Genomic DNA, 13,552 nt, shown 5'->3' with positions numbered 1-13,552 from the left:
TATATATATATATATAGCAGATGAAAAGAGGGGGAATGGCTAATAATATGTTTAAAGTGCCAATGTAATGATACTGAATCATCATATCTCTTCTTGCTTAGAGACAAGCGGTGGTGCAGTACAGTTCGCTTGGAGAAAGGTATTTGCTGTACAAGCAACTTGACTCAGAGATCATTCGCCCGGTCGTGAGGCATCTACGTTCGTTTGTACCGCGTGGTTTGCAGGCTACTAGTTCGGGGCACATGTGGAAGACGCATTCTTTGAGGCGAACGATAATAGATCAAGCGGTTACTCCGAGTGTCGGGAGAAAACGCCCATCGTAAAGGTAGGACATATTCTATAAAAAAAAAACTAAGAAAAACTGTTACCTTTTGAAAAGAGAGAGAAGTGTGAAATACTCTCTTTACGTGAATTCTTTGAAAAGAGTGATGTGGGGGATATGTTTTTATACCTATTATCTTTATTACAGATGGGTCCAATTCCATGGCTGATTAGAAACGGGATTCTCTAACCTGACTAATACGAGACTTAGTGACATTTTGGGTTTGGGAGTGAAACCTTAGTCAGGAGGGTAGAATGTTATCTAACTGGTTCCTTTACGGGCAGATTTGGGTTTTTATGCCATTATGACTTGTTAATCATTTTGTTCTATTTTATAACCAACTGCTTTGGGAAATAGATACTATATTTTTTATATTTACGCAGTCTTAATAAGCCTAGTGACATGGTTGCAGACAGGGCACCGTTGGCAACAGGTAAGAGTTCCCAGTTTGTGTAGTTTAGGGAATAAGGGGGGTAATACATACATACATATATATATATATATATATATATATATATATATATATATATGTGTGTGTGTGTGTGTGTGTGTGTGTGTGTGTGTGTGTATGTGTGTGTGTGTGTGTATGTATGTATGTATGTATGTATGTATGTATCACCATTATTAGTCCCGCATACTAATGAACAAGCGCCAATTGAAATATGAAAGCAGATTTATTTTCTTTCCTATCATTAGGGATTCATAAAATTACGAGTACACAAGAAACCAGGAATTAAAACAATCATAATGAGCTTTTGCTTAAAGAGTTAATGTAATATTAAGATAGTTATTTACTCGACCTAACAGTCACTTCTGAATAGATAAAAGCAAAACACAAAAGATATGAACAGATGTACTTTGGTGGACGATGCCAAAAGATATAAAATAAACATATTAAAAAATTACCTTAAAATATTCCGACTAGATATTTAGGTCAAATACCCTATGTGATAAGGGCTATGAATATATATAAAAGAAATGGGAGGCAAAACTATTTTGAGTAAGTTCTGAAAGGAACTGTTTAATGCGAGATATTACATACCTAAGGTAGTCTTGTGAGTTAACAGAGAATTAATCTGATAAAGACAATGGCATCGCCACTTATGAATCAAACGATTAGATTAACATAGCTGTTTAACGACAAACTTTTCATTTATTTTACTCTCAATGTCTTAAGCGATGAGCAAACAGCATTTTTAAGAACACAGTTACCTTCCAGACAATGAGGGCCTGTATATTTATTTAGCCTCTGGCTGTGATACAATACTCTATTCAGAAAACTGCATATTTATGTATTTAAGGAAACAGTGCACCGTCCTTACGCTTCTTTGTGTAATAAACTAACTTCAACATTTAATTAAAAGTCCGTCGCTGGGTTCATTGCACAAAGGACCAGGTATGTTTACAGACCTCCAGGACTGAGGATCAATGTTATTCTACAATGGAAAATGCAGGAGAAATATTAAAATACCGAGGAATACAGATCAAACTAAAAGGATATTATTAATTACCAGCAAAATTCAATATATGAAGTCCAATACAAAAAACGTATATCTTTTAAAATCTATCATTGTATTGTTACACTGTTTTGTTCATGTTCACAATATCAGAGATACCCTTTTAAAAAAAATTGCATTACAATCATATTAGATCTAAAGCATAAAAACAATTGTCAAATGGCAAAAATCATCAATTCTATATGATGGTCTTTTTATTTAATTAATCTGCAGAACTTTTTATCAATAGGGTATAACTTAACATCATGATAGAGGAAAGCGTGTTTCTATTATACAACATAAGGAAGAACAAGACAGACTCTGAGTCTTTGAGGTGGAATAAATACAGTAGCAACAAGATGAAGTTTCCTTCCCCTTATTTAGGCTCTTGGAGGGGGGGGGGGGGGGGGGGGACGGGGGGGGGGGGGGGGGCAACCCTAACGAGATGCCGCACCCCCCCATCCACCCTCCATCCCACAATGACCCTTTCATTTGTATCTGCGGGTGACGGTCTTCTCTCTCTCTCTCTCTCTCTCTCTCTCTCTCTCTCTCTCTCTCTCTCTCTCCGAGTATGAAGTGAATGCGTTGCTCAGACCGGAATTTGTATTCCTTCCTGACTGGTCATCTTGTCCCAGACGTCTTCCTTTCTCATAAGAAAGATTTCTTCTGAGTGGAAAGTCTGTCAACGCTGCTGCTATTTAAGAGAGAGAGAGAGAGAGAGAGAGAGAGAGAGATTCTGTGGCATTCTTCCATGTTTGTTGAAGATTGTTGCATGGCGTAACTTACTAAAAATGTTAAGATAAAGAAAATAAAAATAACAAATTCGTTACTTTCTCGAATAATAAAAACTTCCTGGCACTTAACAAATATATAACAGTTAATCCTTTAGCAAAATAGTTTTTTTTTTAATTTCTAAAACCTAAATTTTTTTTTTTATGTATGTCCCTCCCAAGATTTCTATTAATTTATTATTTGACATAATTGAAATGAAAAAGGACATGCATGACAGTACTGAACACTCTTATTACACTTGTTAGTAGTAAAATGACATTCTGGTTATATTATCCATTAGGGTTATATGCTAAGAGAAGTAGGGTATTATTTCAAGTTCATCATTTTTATAATACATAATACTTAAGTAAATACAACCCAATCCTTGTGTATAGACCACAAATACCTAATGCAATAACCAAATGTTTGGTTTCATAGCTTTTTTTTTTTTTTAGACTATTCTCGACGTGAGCTCTTACTGTGATGTAAACACATTAGTGTTTGCTTCCAATCCTTCTTATCAACTGGGTAAATAGGCCATCGTAGTGGTTACCATGAATATGATATGGCTCTCCAAGTCGTGGTAGCATCGTAATTTTAGAATTTAGTCTTACGAATAATTCCTAAATAATAACTACTTTCCCTAAATGAAATACTGGGATGAGGGAAAAAATTCTCAATCTTTTATTAAGTGGAGACTTCGCTCAAAATAAATGATGGGAATATCCCTCTCTTTCCGAATCAAAACTTAAGTAGTTTATTCCCAATCGTTTCTGTGAAAAGGAAAATGACAAAAGCCTTCGGTGAGTTACAAGAAAATTCAGTCAAGGAATTCCTTCAACCTCACGTGGTGCATGTAAGCATTACTGAAGGACGTCTGTAACGTCCCTTCAGCCCCGAACTGCAACCAATTTTTAGACTTTTACTCCACCTCCATTCCAGCTTCCTTTCTTCAGTCTTGCTGTCCAACCTTTCTAACAATTACTTCTTAGTGCAACTGTAGTATTTTCTCCCACTTCAACCTGTAGATCCTTTAGTCCATCTCCTTTACTTGATGGATGTCCTCATCTTGCTTTCCATTTACTAAAACCCCAGTTTTGTATTCTTTGAAGCGCTGGGTGGCCGGGAGTGACTCAGTATTCGGCTTGACAGCCTAAATTCCATAATATCGAACGAAATAAACTTCGACCTTGCAAATCAATTTTTTATAATGAATTTTTTAACAGACCTTATTAGTCAAGTCAATGCCAGTGGTTTACAATGACACCCGTTGAAGCTGTAATAGAGTATGGACTGAAGAAATGCTCTACTATAACAATTCGAGTTTTTTTGCACTATTTATACATTTCTGCTTTTAGATTTCTGTCTGCTTTTCTCTGCCTTGTTTTTGCCTGCCCCGTGATTTCTGAGGAGGACGAAGCAGCCAAGGCGAAAGAATTTATATTTTTCCAAAATTTTTAGAAGGCACTAGAGATTCCAGCGGACTATTCCAGGGCAATGGGTTGCATTTCCTACTTTAAGAGGTGATATATTTTGTGGCGCCCACCTTTCAGGGAAGAGAAATGATATCAGAACCTCGAGATTTCGTTTTATTTTTGTTTTTGTACCTCTAGGAAATAGGAAAAACAACACGTTGTGTCCGTGGCGTTTCTGTATTAATATAGAAGGGTTCGAAATTGAAAACTCAGTAAAGAATTTTTTTTTTTAATTTGTTGCAGCGAAATTAAATGATCGAAACAAAATTCTTCATAAGATTCACATTTTGCAATAACCTGGTTTATAAAACAAACTTTATGAAGATGGAGATTTATCAGCACAATCAAGATATTTAAGCTCAAAAATATTTAAAGACAGACCAGCGCGATCATCATTAACCTAAGTGGCAAAGAGGATTCATTATCTCTCACGGCTCTCACTTCAGGTTCTGCTTTGAGAGAAGTCTTTCCAGCATGCGTATATATAATATATATATATATATATATATATATATATATATATATATATATATATATATATATATATATATATATAGGTATGTAGTATATGTATATATATATATCATATATATATATATATATATATATATATATATATATATATATAGTATGTATGTATATGATATATATATATATATATATATAGATATATATATATATATATATATATATATATATATGATATATATATATATATATATATATATATATATATATATATATATATATATATATAATATTATAGATCATAGACTTTATATTCACTTTTTTACCTTTTTATTTTCAGAGGCAGTGACTAGAGCAATTGCGAACTCCCGGATATTCAGTCAGTACATTCATTGGTGTTATCAGCCTGTACTCTCTGCTCTTTGTTGTCGATAATCGTGGTCGGGTAATTGTCATTTACCCTTTCGTCGTTTAGCATGATATTTGCAGACACCCCCCTCCCCCATCCCCAATCGCCATCACTCCTCTCCCCTGGACTTCCACAATGATGTCATGTTAATTCCATGGGCCTTTTTCATTCATAGACATACTACAATCCCCTTCAACAACGTTCTTGTCTGTGTCACTCATACATTTTCATAAGGAAAATATAAATATTAATAGATAGTTTGCTTTCTTATTTTTTATTTTCATAAACCTTCCTTTTATCTTTTTCCAGGATGTCTTTGCCTTCTTTATCCTTTATATAATCATATATTTCCTCTTTGATTTTATCAAAACATTTGGACCTGTCCCTTTAATATGTTAAAGACAGATAGATAGATAGATAGGTATATAGATAGATATATAGATAGATAAATAAAGAGAGAGAGAGAGAGAAAGAGATATCTTTACTTTCAGAATTTCTTATTCAAATTTACTTAAGCTAATTGTTATGTTTACATAAAGGTTTGTTCTTGTTGTCTTTCTAATCTGTTGAGCTTAAATTTTACTTGCTCTACTTCAATTTTATTATTTGCTTCACTTGAAAATATCTCGCCTTTTATAATTCCTCTTCATTGATAGTGCAAAACCCATATTGATATATGCTATAAGTTTCCTTCTCTTTCTTACTCTACCAATAAATCCGTTCAATTTCTGTGCTTCTGTTTTCCTGTAATAAATTTTCATATATTTTTATTCCAGCTTTCTTTCTTCATCCTTGCTGCCCAACACCTCTGACTAGTACTCATGCTACTAGGGGGCTTTCTTCTGTTACATCCTTATTTCCTTTGCTGTTGAAACGCCGCAACGCTCTCTTATTATTATTATTATTATTATTATTTTATTATTATTATATTTGTTATTATTATTATTATTATTATTATTATTATTATTATTATTATTATTTATTATTATTATCATTCAGAAGGCAAACCTTATTCATAATGGCACAAGCCCACAGGGACCATCAGCTTGAAATTCAAGATTCCAAAACAGTATGGTGTAAATTATGAATTAATGAGCAGTGAGATGCCTAAAACCCCCACAACAAACCTAATTTTTTTCATAAAACAAGTTAACATAAATATAGTAATATATAATTATATATATATTCTATATATATATATAATTAATATATATATATATATATATATATACTATTATATATATAATATATAATATATATATATATATATATATATATATATTAACATACAATTTGAACTTGCCTTTGCGTTTGTATAAAATTTGGTGGATTATTCGTGAATGAGGATCACAAGCTTTAATCTCATTTCATCCTAATGTAAAATTAATGACCGGATTTGTAGGACCCGATAAACATCGAGAGCATCATCACTAAATTATATACGGCTATTAATCACCTATGCATATTTGACAGAGTGATTAGGGTAAATGACACCGAGTGGCAACTGTGGAATTTTGTTTCCATGATTATTAAACGGTTAGAATGACTTTTAGTTTTCTGTAAAAGAAAGCTATGGAGACGGCTTTGACTGTCCGTCGGGACTTTTACTGTCCGCCCTCAGATCTTAAAAGCTCCTAAGGCTAGAGGACTGAAAATTGGCGAGTTGATCTTCCACCCTCCAATCATCAAACATTCCAAATTGCAACCCTCTAGCCCCAGTAGTTTTTCTCTTATTTACGGTTAAAGTTAGTTATGATCGTGCGTCGGGCAACTCTGTTGGACAGGCGGCCACCACTGGGCCGCGGCCCATAAAGCCTTATACCGAGACCACTTAAAGATAGATCTATTATCGGTGGCCTTGATTGTACGCTGTACAGATAACTCGATTACGCCTAAGAAAATTCGGCGCATTTTTTACTTGTTTAAATTAAGTTTGATTTTGCTGGTCTGATTTTGAAGAGTGTGTCAAGTTGCATAAAATGTAATGCAATGACAAACATCCTCTGGACTCTCTCTCTCTCTCTCTCTCTCTCTCTCTCTCTCTCTCTCTCTCTCTCACTTTTATCAAGCAGGCTGTTGCTTAATAAGAAAGTCGTTTTCTACTACCAGGATCAATCACATTTAGTTTTCCAGGAGTTTCATTTTTGCAACAACTAAAATGCAGAGCAGTTTGCCTTCACGTGCTGCTGAGGAGTTCTCGATCTCCAAATGTGTAATTAAGCGTTGTGTAACTTCATTCCTGCTCTCTGCTGACGTCTCCTGAATTCAGGTCTATCAGCTTTATTTCCTTTTCTCTTATTCATTGACTGACCACCTTTTCCTATAACCGCGTTGGATTTGTAACCTGTTGACTCCGTTCATAGATATTATCACCTGAAGACTTGAGGAAAGAAAGGTAGATTTTTAGACAAAGATTAATATTGATGACATCGTCAGGTCAAACAAGAGTCAGTTATAGTCGAGTGCTCTTTTTCATGTGAATTTATAAGAAAACTGGATAAAGCTACTATTGCAATTCAGCCTCAAGCTGTCATACGTGCTCTACGACAGGTAATGACGAATACCGGACTATATTTAGACATTAAAGGAAAATACTTTGATTCGTATATGGATGATGCCAGGTCGCTCTGGATAACGATGCAATGTCCAAAGATCAGAAAGTGAAAATGACTCATTGATAGAAACCGATGTTCCAACAATGAATCTCAAATAACTGTTAAGAAAACTGACGTCTTGCTGTTTGAGTAATAGAAGCCATACTGCATATATGTAATAAACAAAAGAAGAATACCTTTACAAAATAATATAATATGAAAGTTCAGAAGTCCAGATAAAATTTCAGATCCAAATATTTTTATTTGCTTGATTATGGGATTGTCGAGCTTCTTAAACATTTATAAGTGTTTTACGCCAAAGGAACATCATCAATAATACCCACATTGTTATCATCATCATAGACTTTTTATGAAAGAAAACAATACTCTTTTTTTATTTACAAAGCGTTTGTATTCCATATCATAAAATGAAGCAGTAAAAACAATTCTAACAACAATAACAATTAAAGGAGAAAATAATCTTAGTAAGCACAAATGAAATGTTACATTTTCTGCGAAAATAAATTCATAACCGCAGCTTATACCATGTAAGAAAAATTGATTAACATTGAAAAGAGAGAAACTATTTTAGTATATATAAAAGATAAGTTGCATTTCTACACGACCGAAAACCTAAGTACTGCTGTCAATGTGGAAAAAAATGAAATGAAACTGAATCATTGCCTCCGGAACAGTGAAATCATCTTGGGAACAAAGACTCTCCCTTGAGGGAACACTAGCCCTCAAGGTCATTAAATCCTTCGAAATCTATCAACTGCGAAGCCTTTGTTTCAGCTCACTCGGGATTAACTCTGCTGACAGCGACGCTCCGCTGCCTCTATTAAAGTGAAATATAAAGAGATGGAGGGTGAAAAGATGAAAGCAGAAAAGTTGAAAGATGTAATGATGAAAAATGAATAAAGAAAACATGAAATGAAGATAAATGAATAAAGAGAAGATGAAAAATAAAAGATGAAAAGGTGAAGATTTAAAAAAAACGAGAGATGAACGATGAAAAGAGGACTTGATGGGAAGAGGAAGTGACTGTCAAAATGTTTTCGTTTAATGGTGACCACGAGCCCTGGATTCAACAAATAAAATGTCTAGGAATGAAAATGGAAAGACTGAAAGCGACAGGGAGAAAATTTGCAAAAATTCATGAAAATAAAGACAAAAGCTAATAATTCACCACTTATTAAAAATTGATTATATAATGAATATTACAATCTTCTCATGATATAGAATCATATACTAAATCCTACTACCATCGGACAACGCCTCAAATTACAATAATAGACTTAAAATCAAAACAAGGCATGATTCTCGTGTGAAAATGGGACTGAACTGCAAGACCTAGCCTTGCAATGGATCTGGACTGACAAAAGGACCCCTCACTGAGCAGGGATTATCCTGCTGACACAGTGGGTTTTCCTACAGCCTGGCAGCTTTTCAGACATTCTAGTGGAGGAATCATTATATTGGTCCACAATTCGACAAATAGGAAAAATACCCTCAGAATATGGAGTTGATAATCACCTCGACGAGGAGACTTGCCAGCCCAAACCTCCTGTACTTGGCATCAATCCACAACCATCCCAAAGTTCCGTGAGGGGTGGAGCCTACCTGCGCGATTGGTGTTGCTTCATCTTCTGCAGAACTAATGTCATTTAAGTCAATGACCTTCTCTTCCACAACATCTGGATCTAAGTAAATTCCCAGCATTGGCAGGTTTTCTGCCAAGCTGCGTGTAAGATCTAGAGAAGTGTTGTTCCAGTATTTGTTGGTGTCCAGCATTTTTTGGATGCCTACCCTCCCCAGCCTCTGGACCTTCATGCCTGCTGGACACCTGTTTCAGAAAGAGTAAGACCACTCAGACTGTTTACAAAAATAGGGAAAGGCGAGAAATGAATGTTTCAATGGTCAGTACCCAAATCTTATGAGCTAATCTCTTTGTAATCTTTTGCCCTCTTGTTATTATTTTACTATTATTTGAATTTTAGCTATTCTGTGGAATAGGGTCGACGTTTCATCTGGGGCTCCAAACATTTTCTAGGTGGAGGCTGTTGAAGGACCCTCTGAATGTCGGAAAGGTGAGTCCAGTTTGAATGCTAATGTTAACTGGTGGATAACAGCAGGGGTGTCTTCATGGCACCACATTTTCATTGTCTCCCGGTCTAATGGCTCAATTTAGTTCCGGGGTGGATGTGTTGTAATCATTAAGTTCTTCGCAGCTGTGTGACATTACAGCGGACCACGTTTTGATTGGCCAGTGGCTGCATGATGTCACTGCTGGTATTATTATTATTATTATTATTATTATTATTATTATTATTATTATAGGCAAGGAATCTTGCTGTCATTTCCGGTGGTATTCTCATGTATTGGTGCGTTTCCAGGCGGCAATGTGATATTGTTGCCGGTGCAGGTGTTATTCTTAGACCTGGTAGGGCACTTGCTATCCCCGTTGGGGCAAATTCCTGAATTGGTCATCTTTGTATAAACAGAAAGGTTTAGAGCACCACCGTCAAGGCCTTTGTGAAAAGGGCCCTCTCCCATTGTTCTACCCGGCAGGACACACACCTTGAGCTTGATAGAGCTTCACAGATGCTTGGTTACAACGGGTATTCTAATAAGCTCATCAACCGAGAAGTGTGCACCATCCTAGAAAGATAGTATTCGAATGAGGAAGAAAACCCAAGACCCCGCCCCACCGATAGTATCAAGATATATTATAAGGCCTTCATGCATTCTCAGTATTGTGAGGATGAGAACTCGATGAGGAAGAACATCAAGGAGAACATCCTCCCCTCTGAAGAGGGCAAGACAGTGCACCTTATAATATATTACAAGAAAAGATGAACGAAAGATTTGATCATGGAAAATAACCCCTCACTGCCTACAAGAGACCTCTAAAGAAGACAAACGTAGTATACCAATTGGTATGATTACCATGCACCTTGTGAGGAGGATATCCTATCACGCATAAGAAGGGGCGATTAAGAATCATGCACTCACCACCCACCAAGACACAATCTTCCATGACAGTATTATTTGCCGTCGCCACCTGTGACTTCTGGAGGTGATTCTCATCCAGGAGTAGAAGCCCTTTCTGCTCCCATCCCTCATATGAAGAAACACACCTGCACTGGCAAACAACATCATATCTCCACCTAAAAAGCCCCAATACATGAGAATACCACCGGAAATGACAGCAGGATCCTTGCCTTTAATAATAATTATAATACCAGCAGTGGCATCATGCAGCCATTAGCCAATCAAAATGCGCTCTGCCATAACGTCACACAACTGGTAAGATCTCTACGATTACAACACACACTCCCTGGAACTAGCCAAAATAGCCAGGGAGCCAATGAAAATCGGTGCTATGACGACACCCCTGCTGCCCCACCAGTACATGAGCAGACGGACTCACCTTCCACATTCAGTCCTTCAACAGCCTCCGTCTAGAATATGCCTGGAGCCCCAGATGAAACGTCGGCCCTATTCCATAGAATAGCTAAAATCATAATTGAATTTTAAATTTTGCCCAGGCATTGTGATAAAAGACATTTATTGATTTCTGATTTTCGACCTGCCAACCTTAGTTGTGTTGCTTACCAGTTTAAGCAATTTAGAGAAAACCACAATTAGAAAAATAGAGATCCTCCATAAAAATAATGTAGTTGATGCAGCAATAATTTTCAATAAAAGTTATTATTATTATTATTATTATTATTATTATTATTATTATTATTATTATTATTATTATTATTATTATTATTATTATTATTATTATAATGACTACTTCACAAGAACTTTCCATTCAGTTACTTCTGAATATCGTAAAACTTGATTGATTTATTCATAAAATTTAGACTGTTAAGCTAAACGTAAGATAATAAAAAGAAGTGTTTAGACAGAAAGATAAAGAAATCCAGAATACAAATGAGGAGATATAAAGCTGCCTAAAAGTATAGAACCCCACAGCTATCCAAAGAAGTAAAAGCGCAGGTGTTGACCAGTTACCCTGAAGAAGGGAAGCAGAAAGGGAGGTAAGGTAAAAGGCTAAAAAAGTGAGTGCAGGCAAGGGACCGAGGGCGCATTGCAAACTCCCATGAAGGTCTTACCTCAGAGGACTTTCTTGTCGAGATTCATAGGCGTAACATGAATCCTGGGTTTTCGGAGCGCCCTCTTTAAGGATTTCCTGAAGGGTGTTTGAAGTACTGTATCTACTTGGTAGTTTGATATGAAAAAGATATTGACTGGTAGTTCCTTAACTATATCCAAGAAATCACTGCCCTTCATTACTTTGGTGAGCAGAGGAACCTCTTCCTCTCTGCAATATATGCTCATGTTCTTCAACTAAAAAAGAAAAAGAAATATACATAAAGACAAGTAACCAAAAAACTTATTTATATAGCTTGATGGTAATGTTCACTAAATTTTGCGCAGCATTTTAAGCATTGCTGATGTAAAAGAAAATTTTCTCTCTTAGGTTAAATGAGAACCCAAAATGATAAGTAGACCTAAGGCGATTCCAGCTATCTGCACTCTGACCTTGATCTTCTACCCAGTTTGTATATGTTCCAAACTTTCGAAAGAAAAATGTCCTCTTCCATTTCTAATCTAATTTCAGGTTTGTTTAAAGTGTCTCAAACATGTAGTGAACATTAACATATAAACGTCGTTTAATATAAAATTCACTCAACTTCGGAATAAACACCGAAGGGGAATTTACAAGTGATGAGCGATCAGTCACCAAGTGGACTTAACTTATCAATTCCATTTACTGAATTTATTCTGAGTTTAAAGTGGATCTGATATTAAACAACATTTGTAGCTTAGTGTTATGTGTATAAAAAAAACCTCTCGGTGTAAGGGGGGGGGGGGGGGGGGGGGGGGAATTCATATACTAATCCTTTATCATATAGTCCACTCTAAGTCCTCATGTGACACGTAACCGTCTAATAAGGACCTTGTATATTTTTTAGAGATTGTCGTTAAATGTCCTCGTTATACAATTATCGCTTGTCTTGGAAGGCTAAAAAGATGAAAGCAACAACTTAATCAATTATAGATATTTTAAAAGAGCTCAGCAGAGCATTGTTGCAAAGTTTTATGCGTGAGTTGAGCAGTCCTACATATTTCTTCCACGCACTTTCTCCACTATAACCATGGCACAGTCCTTAATGATAATCTAATATAAAAAAACATATTTCCTCTTACTTCAATCAGTGACCTCCAAATGACGATATGAGAGTCCTGGTAATTCCTGGGCACATAGATCTCGTACAGGAAGCAAGCATTCAGTCCCCTGGCGGTCAGTAGCAGTGTTGTACATCTGCCGGTGAATACTTTTATAAGTAGAGTCTTATTACAGTAATGTTTATTCTTACTGATACTGATAATTTGGCATTCTAAGTGGCGAGCTACAGTGCGTAAATGATTATTCGTATTATCGTCCAATTCGAACTTCGAAAGTTCAGGTGAAGTCGCAATGTATTACCACCTTAGCACAATTTTCCTTGTGTGTTAATAATGTGCTAACTTTTTTATTTATTTACTTATCAGTTCGTTAATTTATTGTTTACATTTCAATAGGTGAACTACCTTTCTGTGTTTCCCATTACTTTCTGTTTCTTCTTTCTAATTAACGCCATATTCTTTGGAAGCTTAAATTTTCAGTTAATGACTCATGTGGGCATGTTCCATTTGAATAGGGTTCAACTTCAGATTAATAATAATGATAATAGTAATATTGTCAAAGGGAGTGCGTGACATTTCCTATATTATTAATTCAGAAAGATATTAAACGCACGAGAAAAGTCTGCTTATGATCAGAAGCTACAAGAAACTGTTCAAATTAGGAAATCAACCGAACTTGCAAACTCATGGACATACCTGACTCCAGCCACATAGAAAAATAACAAAGTTGACGAAATGAACGACAGACCTACATTTCAGCCGATTGAGAACATTAATTCATTAGCACAGAATGTCAAAGCTTCAGAAAAGGA

The sequence above is a fragment of the Macrobrachium nipponense genome, chromosome 1 (genome assembly GCF_015104395.2).
Source record: "Macrobrachium nipponense isolate FS-2020 chromosome 1, ASM1510439v2, whole genome shotgun sequence".
In the NCBI taxonomy this organism is placed as follows: domain Eukaryota; kingdom Metazoa; phylum Arthropoda; class Malacostraca; order Decapoda; family Palaemonidae; genus Macrobrachium; species Macrobrachium nipponense.
This window is presented reverse-complemented; position numbering follows the sequence as displayed.